This window comes from Bos taurus, chromosome 11, assembly GCF_002263795.3.
Source record: "Bos taurus isolate L1 Dominette 01449 registration number 42190680 breed Hereford chromosome 11, ARS-UCD2.0, whole genome shotgun sequence".
Lineage (NCBI taxonomy): Eukaryota > Metazoa > Chordata > Mammalia > Artiodactyla > Bovidae > Bos > Bos taurus.
In genome coordinates this window covers 190,416-203,328 of record NC_037338.1, presented here as the reverse complement: position 1 = coordinate 203,328, position 12,913 = coordinate 190,416, and positions in this window count along the sequence as shown.

The window sequence follows — 12,913 nt, the reverse complement described above, 5'->3', positions numbered from 1 at the left end:
AAACTTAGTCCTTGAGACTCTACTTTGGTGTAGACTGTTCGACCGAAGTCACAGTGTTTCTAAGGAATGATACCAATTATGCGTGCGCGCTCCTCAGTTCAGTCGCTCAGTTGTGTCCAACTCTTTGCGACTCCATGGACTGCAGCGCCAGGCCTCCCTGTCCCTCACCAACTCCCGGAGTTTACTCAAACTCATGTCCATTGAGTCGGTGAAGCCATCCAACCATCTCATCCTCCGTAGTTCCCTTCTCCTCCCGCCTTCAATCTTTCCCAGCCTCAGGGTCTTTTCAAACCTGTCAGTTCTTCCCGTCAGGTGGCCAAAGTATTGGAGCTTCAGCTTCAGCATCAGTCCTTCCAATGAATATTCAGGATTGAGTTTCTTTAGGATGGACTGGTTGGATCTCCTTGCAGTCCAAGGGATTCTCAGGAGTCTTCTCCAACACCACAGTTCAAAAGCGTCAATTCTTTGGCACTCGGCTTTCTTTAATAAAATTCAACTCTCGCATCTGTACATGACTACTGGAAAAACCATAGCTTTGACTAGACAGACCTTTGTTGGCAAAGTAATGTCTCTGCTTTTGAATATACTATCTAGGTTGGTCATAACTTTTCTTCCAAGGAGCAAACGTCTTTTAATTTCATGGCTGCAGTCACCATCTGCAGTGATTTTGGAGCCCCCCAAAATAAAGTCTGTCACTATTTCCATTGTTCTGTTTACCATGAAGCGATGGGAACAGATGCTATAATCTTAGTTTTCTGCATGTTGAGTTTTAAGCCAATTTTTTCACTCTCCTCTTTCACTTTCATCAAAAGGCTCTTTAGTTCGTCTTCACTTTCTGCCAGCAGGGTGGCATCATCTGCATATCTGAGGTTATTGATATTTCTCCTGGCAATCTTGATTCCAGCTTGTGCTTCCTCCAGCCCAGTGTTTCTCATGATGTACTCTGCATATAAGTTAAATAAGCAGGGTGACAATATACAGCCTTGATGTACTCCTTTCCCACTTAGGAACCAGTTGTTCCATGTCCAGTTCTAACTGTTGCTTCTTGACCCACATACAGACTTCTCAGGAGGCAGGTCAGGTGGTCTGGTATTCCCAGCTGGAGCTGCGGCTGTGAGGCGCTGGAGCGACTTTAAGGAGATACCCCACGTCCAAGGGCAAAGGAGAAGCCCCAGCAAGATGGTAGGAGAGGCAAAATCGCTTGAGCGCTCACTTTGTACCAAGCCTCAGTTCACATTTTCGCTCACCTCATCCTCAAAACAGCCCTCTAAGGAATATACCTTCCACACTTGAGTAAACAGAGCTGTGGACAGATTTTGTGACTGGTAGACTCTACAGCGGACTTCCTTGGTGGCTCAGACAGTAAAGAATCCCCCTGCAATGTAGGCCACCTGAGTTCTATCCTTGGGTCAGGAAGATCCTCTGGAAAGGGAATGGCAACCCATTCCATTATTCTTGCCTGGAGAATCCCATGGACAGAGGAGCCTGGGGGGTTACAGTCAATAGGGTCGCAGAGAGTCAGTCAGACACGACTCAGCGACTAAGCACGCACTCAAGCACATCCCATGCAATATTTAGGACTTACATATACTAAACACTTATTTATATTTTATCTCGGCGCCTCTTTTCTTGCTGCAGCAGACAGGGGTTGGGGCCCTGAGCTTTTCATTTGTAACTGCATACCTGTGGGGCTACCTTTGTTTTGAAGAATTTTTTGTTAACCGTCATTGAGAAGGAAGGAGTTTCTGAATCTCTGATTTGAAAGGTGGGTCCTGTGTAGCCAGCCCAAGTCTATCAAAGGCTAGAATGAATGGTTTCCCCTCTGTTCTGCTGGTCACTGATTCTCAACACGTGGAAAGTTGGCTTTTAAAATTCAAAAAAATGAAAGAATGCCCATTTATTTAATTTTCATTCATCAGAGGTTGTAGCTTTCCTCATACAGATTCATGTACATATTTTGTTAGATTTATACCTAGGGTTTTTTTTTGGTCTTCATGTAACTTTTTTATTTCAAATTTCAATTATTCATGACTAGTATGTATGAACTAGTCATGTATGACTAGTATGCTTCAACTTTGCTTTAATTGCTTGTTAGTTCCAGGATTTTTGGTCAATTATTTGGAATTAGCCGTTGTCAAGGGTGGGGCTGGGGGTGGGGTAGGGAAGGAAGAATGACTAGGTAGAGCACAGCAGATTTTTAGGGTAGTGAAACTATTCTGTACACAGTGATGAGGGACACATGCTATTGTATATTTGTCCCGAATACAACACAGAGTGAATCCAATGTGAACTATGGATGTTAATGTATTGGTCTTGGTTCATCAGTTGTAACAAATGTACCACACTAACCTAAGATGTAAAGAATGGGGTAAACCGTGTTGGGGGGGCAAGGGAAATTTGTACTTCCCAGTTTTTGTGTACATCTAAAACTGCTCTAAAACAAAGTCTATTTAAAAAAGACTGTTGATAGGGGACTTTTGTGAAATGAAGATGCTCAGGATTAGTTGGAGGGGAAAAAAAGGGTGGGTATTAAGTGCTAAGAGGATACAGAAGAGAAAAAAGCACGTTGGTTGGGAAGACTCCTGAAAAGGGATATTATTTGAGCTTTGTCTTGAGGTAATTTCCATTGGAAGAGATGAAGTTAGAGGTAAATGGGCATCATATGCAGACAGAAATGTATCACACCAGGAAAATAAATCACACATTTGAAAAACAGGGAGTTGGGAATTTTTTAGTTTTGCTTAATATGATGCCAGTATAAGGTTAATCATGAAAAAGAAGTCTCAAAAGGTAGATTGGCCCACCCTATGATAGCCTCACTTGCTTCTTTTTTGGGGAAGGACCGTTTGACTCCTGGCCCAAATCAGGGTCTACTTCACAGACAAGCCAAGGGAAGTTCTCTGAAGCCAGACATTTTCCCCAGGGAAGTTGTACCTTCCCCTGTTGTTCATGCTGTTGGCAGTCACCTGCTTTTACACATGAAGCATTACTAGGGGAAAAATTGAATTAAGGTAGTAACCTTTCACTGGAGGACAGGGCTGTTACTACAAAACTCAAAGTATTACCATGCATACTTTTTGACATAAAATGTCCATCGTATAGCAAAAGATAATCAGGCTGCAAAAGGAAATTAAAATGATATATAAGGGACTTCTCTGGCAGTCCAGTGGTTAAGACTCCAAGCTTCCACTGCAGGGGGTGTGGGTTCGATCCCTGGTAGGGGAACTAAGATCCCACATGCCTCAGGGCATGGCCAAAAAGAAATTAGCAAAATCAGGAAGCAGGAAAAACTGACCTGAAAAGGCATCAGATACTAGATTTTTCATATAAAGACTATAAAAGGCTATATATGTTTGTGGTAGGTTGATTTCCTCCAGTGGCCCCCGTTCTCCACCTTTCCCTATATCTGCATCCTTTACAATATGACTTTGCCGCTCCTCCCATCCAGAGATGGACTGTATTTCATTTCCTGTTTAATCCTCCTTAATCTGAGTTGGACTTAAGACTAACTAATAGTGTGCAGCGAAAATAGCATGCCACACTATGAAAAACATGATAGAGGTCCCTTAAAAACTAAAACTAGAGTTACCCTATGATCCAGAAATCCCACTCCTGGGAAGATATTTGGAAAAGATGAAAGCTGTAATTTGAAAAGATACACACACCCCTATATTCATGGTGGCACTACTTACAATAGCCAAGACATGGAAGCAACCTAAATGCCCAATGACAGATGGATGGATAAAGAAGTTGGGGTACATATACAATGGAATACTACTCAGTCATTAAAAAGAAAGAAGAAATGTCATTTGCAGCAACATAGATGGGCCTAAAAGTATCACACTAAATGAAGTGTTAGACAGAGATAGACAAATACCATATGGTTTTACTTATGTGTGGAATCTAGAAAAACAAAAGAAATGAACAAACATAACAAAACAGAAACAGACTCATAGATACAAGGAACAAATCGGTGGTTGCCAGAGGAGATGGGAGTGAAGTAAGGGAAGGAGATTAAGAGGTACAAACTTTCAGTTCAAAAATAGGTAAGTCACAGGTTTATAATGTACTGTATAGGGAATTTTGCACTGGGTAATAAATCCTTTGTTGTGAGGAACAGTCTTGTGCATAATAAGATGTTTAGCAACATCCCTGGCCTCTCCCCACTAGATGCCAGTAGCACTCCTTCCACACTTGTGAAACCAAATATGTGTCCAGACATTACCAATGTCCTCTGGAAGGCAAATCATCCCCATAGTGAGAACCACCGGTCTAGAGTGATTAATTCCCAAAGCAGGAACGCTTGGGACATGAAGATAGCTTAATTAAAGTTGAGACAGCCATTTGGCCACTTAGAACTTCTTAGGCCAGTGAATCAACAGATAAAGAAAGAGCTTATTATACTGGCTGGGGTGATTAATTGTAATGATCAAGTCATCCTGCTTGTACAATGAGGTTAAAGAAACTCAGGAGAATTCTTGGAGGTATTCTAATTAATTCTATGTCCTATTATTAAAGTCAGTAGAAAACAAAAACCCATAAGCAGTACTATTAATGGCCCAAACCCTTTAGGGATGAAGATGTGAGTTATTCACCAAGAAGGAGTCAAGAACAGCTCAGGGCAAAGGGAATGTAACAAAAAGTAAAGGGAGGAGGCAGTTATTAAACACAACCGTGTGACCAGTAGCAAAAATGATTGTAACGGTTATGAATATTTCATCCTCGATTTGATATAAATGTGTATAGTGTTAGTCGCTCAGTCGTGTTGGACTCTTTGTGACCATGGACTGTATGTAGCTTGCCAGGCTCCTCTGTCCATGGGATTCTCCAGGCAACAATACTGGAGTGGTTGCTAGTTCCTTCTCCAGGGATAACTGTGTATATGTACACATAAATGTGTGTGAAATATAATTATGTGTACATAAAAAAAAATATGAAATCTTCCTTCTCTCATTTCCCTACTAACACATACTGTATTAATAGTAGTTAACTTTACTTCTCTTTACTCAAGTTATTTGATATGAAAGGAGGAGTGTGAGTGAAAGAAAAGTTAGAAGAATAAACATAACCCAAAGATGAAAAAGAGACTTTTTATCTTTTTTAGGGAAGAGGGTTAACATGTTTTTGGCTGAACATGGTGTAGTAGGACCATAATAGGCCAAACTATGATTTTGCTATTGTCTTTTCTTTTTTTGGCCATCCTGGGCCTTTGCTGTGGTGCCTGGGCGTCTGTCTCTCTAGTTGTGATGTGAGGGCTCAGTGGTTGTGGCAGGCAGGCTTTGTTGCCTCATGGCATGGGGGAATCTTAGTTTCCCACCTATCCATTCATGTTCAGTCGCTCAGTTGTGTCAGACTTTATTCAACCCCATGGACTGTAGCCCACCAGGCTCCTCTGTCCATGTTTCGGGCTGCCAGTGAGTGAGCGGCTTGCCATTCCCTGCTCCTAGTTCCCCGACCAGGGATCAAACCTGCGTTCGTTGCACTGGAGGCAGTGGATTCTTAACCACTGGACCACCAAGGAGGTCCCCACTACTGTCTTTAATCTGGATGGAAGTTAAGTACCAGTGAAAGAGGTACATATGGGTGCCTAGTTGAAGTGTGTGTTGGTGATTCTGTAGTGTGTCGTCTTGGCTGGGCTGCTCTATGTTGTGCAGGATTCCTATTCTTGCATATTTCCAGTTAGAGTGGGCCATAAGAGAGATTTTGCACAAAATTCGGAGGGTGGAAGTGAAATAGCAGTCATATTGTTTTTACGTTCAGAAGGTCAGTGAAGGGGTGACAGATGTTGGTGCAATACATGCACATTTATCTGCTAGTTCACCTTCTTGCTATGGGGCAACAACCAGACCTTTAGCTGACCCACCTTCCCACAGATCTGCCTTTAGCTTCTCCAAATTCTGGGCAAGGTATGTTTAACTTCAAGATAAAGGGCACAAGATTTTCCTTCAGAGCACCCGCATCACAAAAGTTGGGTGTGGTAAGAGATGAAGATAGGTTCTGGTTTGTCTCCTAGGGATTCTAGCTCATTTCTACTCTCCCTCTTTACATCCAACTCCCCTTCCTGAGTCCTTGCCTTGAAGATCTTAAGTTCTAGACTCAGAGAAAAGCTTTACACAGACTATTTTTAACAGTTCCTACGATTGCATAGGGCCAATTGCCTGTAAATCTGTCTCCTAGTGATTCTGCTTCTCTGAGAGAAACTTGATTAATAAGATGGCCTTTCATAGAAAACTAGACAGGACTGAAGGGGAAAGTGGGTAACCGGAAGACAAGTCAGAAGAAATTACTCAGAGATACTCCCCCTTTAATAAAGGAATCTACGAAAGAGACTATTAGATTTAACAATAATAAATCAAAATGTCTAAATATAATTAACTTTAACCACAAGAAGAGAAGAGAAAGAGAAAAAGGTGGATGAAATATTTCAAGGGAAAAGGCTAGGATTTTTAAGAACCGATGAAACACATCAATCTACACATCAAGAAATGTGTATACCATTGTTCATATATGGTTAGCTAATTTCACAGGATGTGTTTTCTGTATTCAGCTTCACATAAATTTAATACTTATTCAGATCTGTCTTGTTAATTCCATGAATATAAGCAAAATCTCTTTATTAGAGACCAGTAAGTGTTGTTTGAATTAGAAATTGTTCTTTCTAGGAAGATGGAAAGATAGGGCTTTGCCATACTTTATAAATATAGTTTACCAAGATGAGCTAATATTGGGCCACACTTAGAAGTTATTAATGTCCTTATGTATCTATATACTAAAACATTTAAGAGAAAAGTTAAAAAAAAAAAAAAAGAAATGTGTATACATCACTCAACAAATACCAAGCAAGATCACTAAATGAAATTCACACCTGGGCACATCTCAATAAAACTGCAGAAAACCAGAGAAAAGTTTTAAAGTAGCCACAGAAAAAGAAGTAAATTTGATGGCTTGATGGAATGTTACTCAATAATTAACTAGGAAAACAAAACAACTTTAAACATCTGTGTACCTAATAAAATATCCTTATAATATATGAAGGAGAAGAACTGGTAACCCCAACATCATAGTGAGGGATTTTTAACATCCTTTACTTGACTGATTTATTAAGTGGACAGAGAAAAATTGGCAAGGATATAGCTAATAAATGTTTCGAAGTTAATAGGCTAGACCTAATGGACAGGTATTAACAGTTCTGCATCCAACAATGAGAGAATTTTATTTTCTTAAGCACACATGGAGTATTTATAAAAATTAATCATGTACATAAAGCATCAACAAATTTTAAATATAGATATTATACAGACCATGGCCTAGGTCACACGATAGTTGAACAAGAAGTGAAGGATGAAAACTTCAGACTGAATCGCAGAGCAAGAACCTAACCAGAGCCTGTGTTTAGTCTTGGACCCCTACCAACAGCTATCTCATCATTAAAGAAACTTAAAACCTGTTTTTAGTTAAGCTGTATAGCTGAGTTTTCATTACATGCAATCAAGTTCAATTTCAACTGAGTAGGTATCCTTGACCCCACTTAGCATTTTGATAAGTGCAGGCTTCACAAGTACAAATTATTAGACTCTAAGCTCCATGAGAATAGACACCCCAGGTAGTATATCTGTAACTTTGCTCAGAAGATAGCATGATATGTCAAGCATAACGATCAATAAATCTTTCCTGAATAAACAAATGAGTGAATCAATGCTCCCAAGATTAAGATGCTGGGGGTGGGATAGATAGAGCTCAGTACATACTTTCACTACTGGAAAAATAAACATCACGTTTCTACTGCAGATGAATGTAAGTGATATCTTAAAATAAAGACTATTTTTGGTTTTTTTTTGCATCAGAAAATGCTTTCACAACTACTGAGAGCTGCCACCGAGTTCATTATCTTTGCAGAATAATAATGAAGAATTTGGAGGAAGGTATTTAAGAAACAGGCTTCCCTGGTGGCTCAGTAGTAAAGAATCTGCCTGCCAGTGCATCGGACGAGGGTTCCATCCCTGGGTCAGAAAGATACCCTGCAGAAGGAAATGGCAACCCTCTCCAGTATTTTTGCCTGGGAAATCCATGGACAGAAGAGCCTGGTGGGCTACAGGCCATGGGGGTCACATGACTCAGTGACTAAACAAAGATAGTTAAGAAGCAGGTGTAAGGCAGATCTGATATTCTGAAATGCCTTTTTTTTGGCGGGGGGGCGCCCTGTGGGGCTTGGTGATCTCAGTCCCCTGACCAGGGGTTGAACCCTTGTTCTTGGCAGTGAAAGCACAGAGTCCTAATCACTGGGCCACCAGGGAACTCCTCTAATATGACTCAGTGACTTCTGAATTCTACCTTTGAGACATACGCCTGAAGTGTACTATGGACCGATCCCAACCTTTACCATCTGAGGCTGTCAGAGAGCATGAACTAGAGAAGATGGAGCCTGCCATGCGTGTCAGTATCTTCATCTCATTTGGAAGCAACATTTTGAAAGCACTTTTGCAAAGCCAGGGCTGATATCCAGGTGCTTGGGGGGGTTTTGGGAAAATTCCAAAGAGTGTGAATAAAACAGGTATTTATTTGTAACCTTAAAGTGTACCATATAGGGAATCTCCCCACCCCCAAATTAACTCCAACCTGATGTCCCCATTCTGCGAGATACGCAAAAATCATAATTGTATTGGGGTCCCCCCCACCATTACCTTGAGCCCCACAAGCAGTTAGGAACTTGACAAGCTCACAGGAAGATTGAGGAAAAGGCCCCCAAATCCTCCACTTAGAATGATCACCTCGGAGATCGTTTTTGTCCAAGGTTGACCAGTCTCTCTCAGTCACATCATTTTTGTTATGGAATCTAAGTCATATCTGAATCTTTCGCAACCCCATGAATTGTAGCCTGCCAGGGTCCTCTATCCATGGGATTCTCAAGGCAAGAATACTGGAGTGGGTTGCCATTTCCTCCTCTAGGGACTCTTCCAAACCTAGGGATCAAACCCAGGTCTCCTGTATTGGCAGGCAGATTCTTTACCACTGAGCACCTGGGAAGCCCAGGTCACATTAGACCACTGAAAATTTTGCCATAATTGGGAATATGGTTTACTGAGCTTGTTCTTACTGCCCTGGGGCAAAACAAAGACGTGAATTTTTCTTAACGTTAAACGTATTCTTGGTGTTAAAATGTCCTTTCTTTTACAAAATAACCATAATAAGGTTTGTTAAAGTCTTTATTTGGCAAAACACTGACCCCTTTATGTAAATCACCATTTTCATGTGTGTGTGCGTGTGTGTGTGTGTGTGTGTGTGCGCGCACGCGCACGTGCATTGGTGATGAGCATTATTGTAAAAAATAAACAAAGCCAGATACTAGTTAAAGCAGTGAAAACATATTTTATTCGGTAACTACTGACCAGAGAGGAAAGAACTGAGCTCCATTTCGACTTGTGCAGAAGTGATTGGGCACGTTAAAGGAAGAATGTAGGATGAAGAAACATATATTGTATAATTCAATTTAGATCGAATGTTTAGAAAAAGCAAATCTATAGATAGAAAGTAGAGTAGTGTCTGCGTCGGGGTAGGGGTGGCAAGACAGGACATAGGCACTTGGGTTGATGGAATGTTCTAAAACGGAATGCTCGAAATGGCTGCACAACTTGGTAAATTTACTGAAAGTCGCTTAATTGTACATTTAAGAATGGGTGGATTTTATAGCATATACTTTACCCATAAAGCTGTTTTTTTTTTTTTTTAAACACAAAACTAAGTGGCAGCGGCAGGGGCAAGGCAAACGTGCAAAATTACAAAGGGTTCAGTTCAGTTCAGTCGCTCAGTCGTGTCTGACTCTTTGAGACCCCATGGACTGCAGCACGCCAGGCCTCCCTGTCCATCACCAACTCCCAGAGTCCACTCAAACCCATGTCCATCGAGTCGATGATGCCATCCAACCATCTCATCCTCTGTCGTCCCCTTCTCCTCCTGCCCTCAATCTTTCCCAGCATCAGGGGCTTTTCAAATAAGTCAGTTCTTTGTATCAGGTGGCCAAAGTTTTGGAGTTTCAGCTTTAGCATCAGTCCTTCCAATGAGCACCCAGGACTGATCTCCTTTAGGACGGACTGGTTGGACCTCTTTGCAGTCCAAGAGACTGTCAAGAGTCTTCTCCAACACCACAGTTCAAAAGCATCAATTCTTCGGCACTCAGCTTTCTTTATAGTCCAACTCTCACATCCATACATGACCATTGGAAAAACCATAGCCTTGACTAGACGGACCTTTGTTGGCAAAGTAATGTCTCTGCTTTTTAATATGCTGTCTAGGTTGGTCATAACTTTCCTTCCAAGGAGTAAGCGTGTTTTAATTTCATGGCTGCAGTCATCATCTGCAGTGATTGGGTTGGGCAATTCTTTTCATTAATTCTTTTAATTGTAAATTCTTTTAACCCAGCTGGATCTGCCTGCTGGCCATGACGGAAGTTAGACCCCTCTTCCTACAGAGACTCAGCAGCAGAGGCTTATTTTTCTGATGATTACATTTCAAATGAATGGCTTTTAGGTCCCTGAGAAAGACACTCTGGTATTGTGGGAGAACCAAAGGAACACGGGTCAGAAAGAAGCTCCCACTCACCAAAACTAGAGAAAAGCCTGTGCAGCAATGAAGACCCAGCACAGCCATAAATAATTAAAAAAAAAAAAAAAAAGAAAGAAAGAAAGCTGGGTTTGGTTTAGTCTTCACCTTAAATGTTTTATCTGACATCTCTGAGCATGTCTAGATTCCAAACACATAGCTTAAAGGAGCATGCCTCCTGCCCTGCCTACCACCCACATGGTCACTCCCATTAGCTACAGTAAGATCTAAGATGGTAAAGAACTCACCTGCAATGCAGGAGACCTGGGTTCCATCCCTGGGTCAGGAAGATCCCCTGGAGGAGGGCATGGCAACCCACTCCAGTATTCTTGCTTGGAGGATTCCATGGACAGAGGAGCCTGGTGGGCTACAGTCCATGGGGTCACAAAAGAGTCAGACAGGACTGAGGGACTGAGCATTCAAATTCTAATGTAACTCCAAAATGCTAATTATTGTTACTCCAGACAAAATGTATCTGCTTTTGAAAGATTTCTAGAAATGTATCACATCCAAAAGTGGGGCATGCCTGCAGAATAATCCACCAGTGTACAACTCCTGTCCATGGCTTCATTCAACTTAGAAAAAAAGAAATGTGATTTATTTTTCAATATGTATATCCACATTTCAAATTTTAAAATCTAATTGCAATTGCTTCTAAATGCACTGTTGTAGCCATGAGTTCCGGGAAACAAACTCATTCAGGACAATGCAGATAGTGGAGTGCAGTTTATTACACCAGCGGGCCCAAGGCAGAGTCTACTCTTAGCCAAGGACCCTGACCAGTTTTTATGAAAACCTTATATACCCTAAGTGTACGTGGCCAAACCCACCTCCCCAAATTCCCTGAAACTAGTCTGAACAAAGGAAGACAAAGATATTTTCAAAGTTAACCCGTGATTCATATGTCTTAAGCCTAGGTAGTTAACCGTGGACAATTATCAATAGGCCTGTGGTCATACCCCAATCAGCATAACAGAATTTATGATTCTATTTGGTTACACAGATAATTAGGGTATTCTTTTAGACAATGGAGAGTCTAGGTGTGAGCCCTGGGGTTCTTCCATTCACGAGGCCTGGTTTTCTAGTTGGTATGTTGTTTCCATAGATACTGGGCATATAGCTCAAAGTCCACAGTCCGGCCCAAGATGGAGTCCTGCTTTCAAGATGGAGCCTGTTCTGTTTCCTCCTACAACACTACAAAACACATTTAACCCACAGGAAGTCAGATATCTGAGAGGACCAATCAATCCATCATGGTAGTGAAAAAAACAAGGACATTTCTTCAAAACTAAGTAGCACACTAGGCCAAAATGGTCATTTAAAAATTTCTTTTCTAAAGACGGGGGCTTCCCTGATGGCTTAGTTGGTAAAGAATCCGCCTACAATTCAGAAGACTCCAGTTGGATTTCTGGGTCGGGAAGATTCCCTGGAGAAGGGAAAGGCTGAGCACTCCAGTATTCTGGCCTAGAGAATTTCATGAACTCTCCGTCCAGAAGTATAAAGAAATATGATAGCTGTTTTATTTATAAACTATTCATATGTGTTTTGCATATAGAATAGTGATTGTTTTGATTCTTTTAGCGAGTGTTCTGTCATTATTAACCAGAGAGGTAAATTTAGGATTAAATATCAGAAAAGGCTACATGCCAAGCTATTTTTCTCAAAAAATGATTATTATTTTTTTTTAAATGTCGTCTTTCCTTTTGATTCTGCATGTTAAACGTTGTTGTGTTTTGTGTTGTGGTTGGTCGCACAGTAGTGTCAGACTCTTTTCCCGCCAGGCTCCTCTGCCCATGGGGTTCTCCAGGCAAGAACACTGGAGTGGCTGCCATGCCCTTCTCCAGGGGATCTTCCCGACCCAGGAATCGTTGTTGTACAAGAAGAGATATTCATTACAACCTTGAAGGAGAAAGTACATTTTTCCATTACTTAAGCAACGAAGGTTTTTTCTTTTTTTAAATGACGACTCGGCAGCCGCGTGCGGATAATGGCTTTATGGGGCCCGTTCGGTAGGGCACGTCTGTAACTCCCTATCTTCTGGAGGCGAAGTCTCGCAGAGAAAACCGCGAATCGCCGCGGACCGGGCCGGGAGGCGCGGAAGGACAGCGGATCCCCCGGGACGCCTCCCCCACGCTGACTACTCCAGGCGCCGCCCGGCCCCGCCATAAGAGACTGCCTCCTCCGCCACTTCGCAGGGGAAGCGGGAGAGTTCGCTCTCGAAGGTGATTGACGGGCCGCGTCCTCCAATGGCCGGCGCGCTCGGCCCCGGCGGGCTGGGCAAGGGCCGCGGCACGCGGAGGAATCTCTCCTGCCCTTT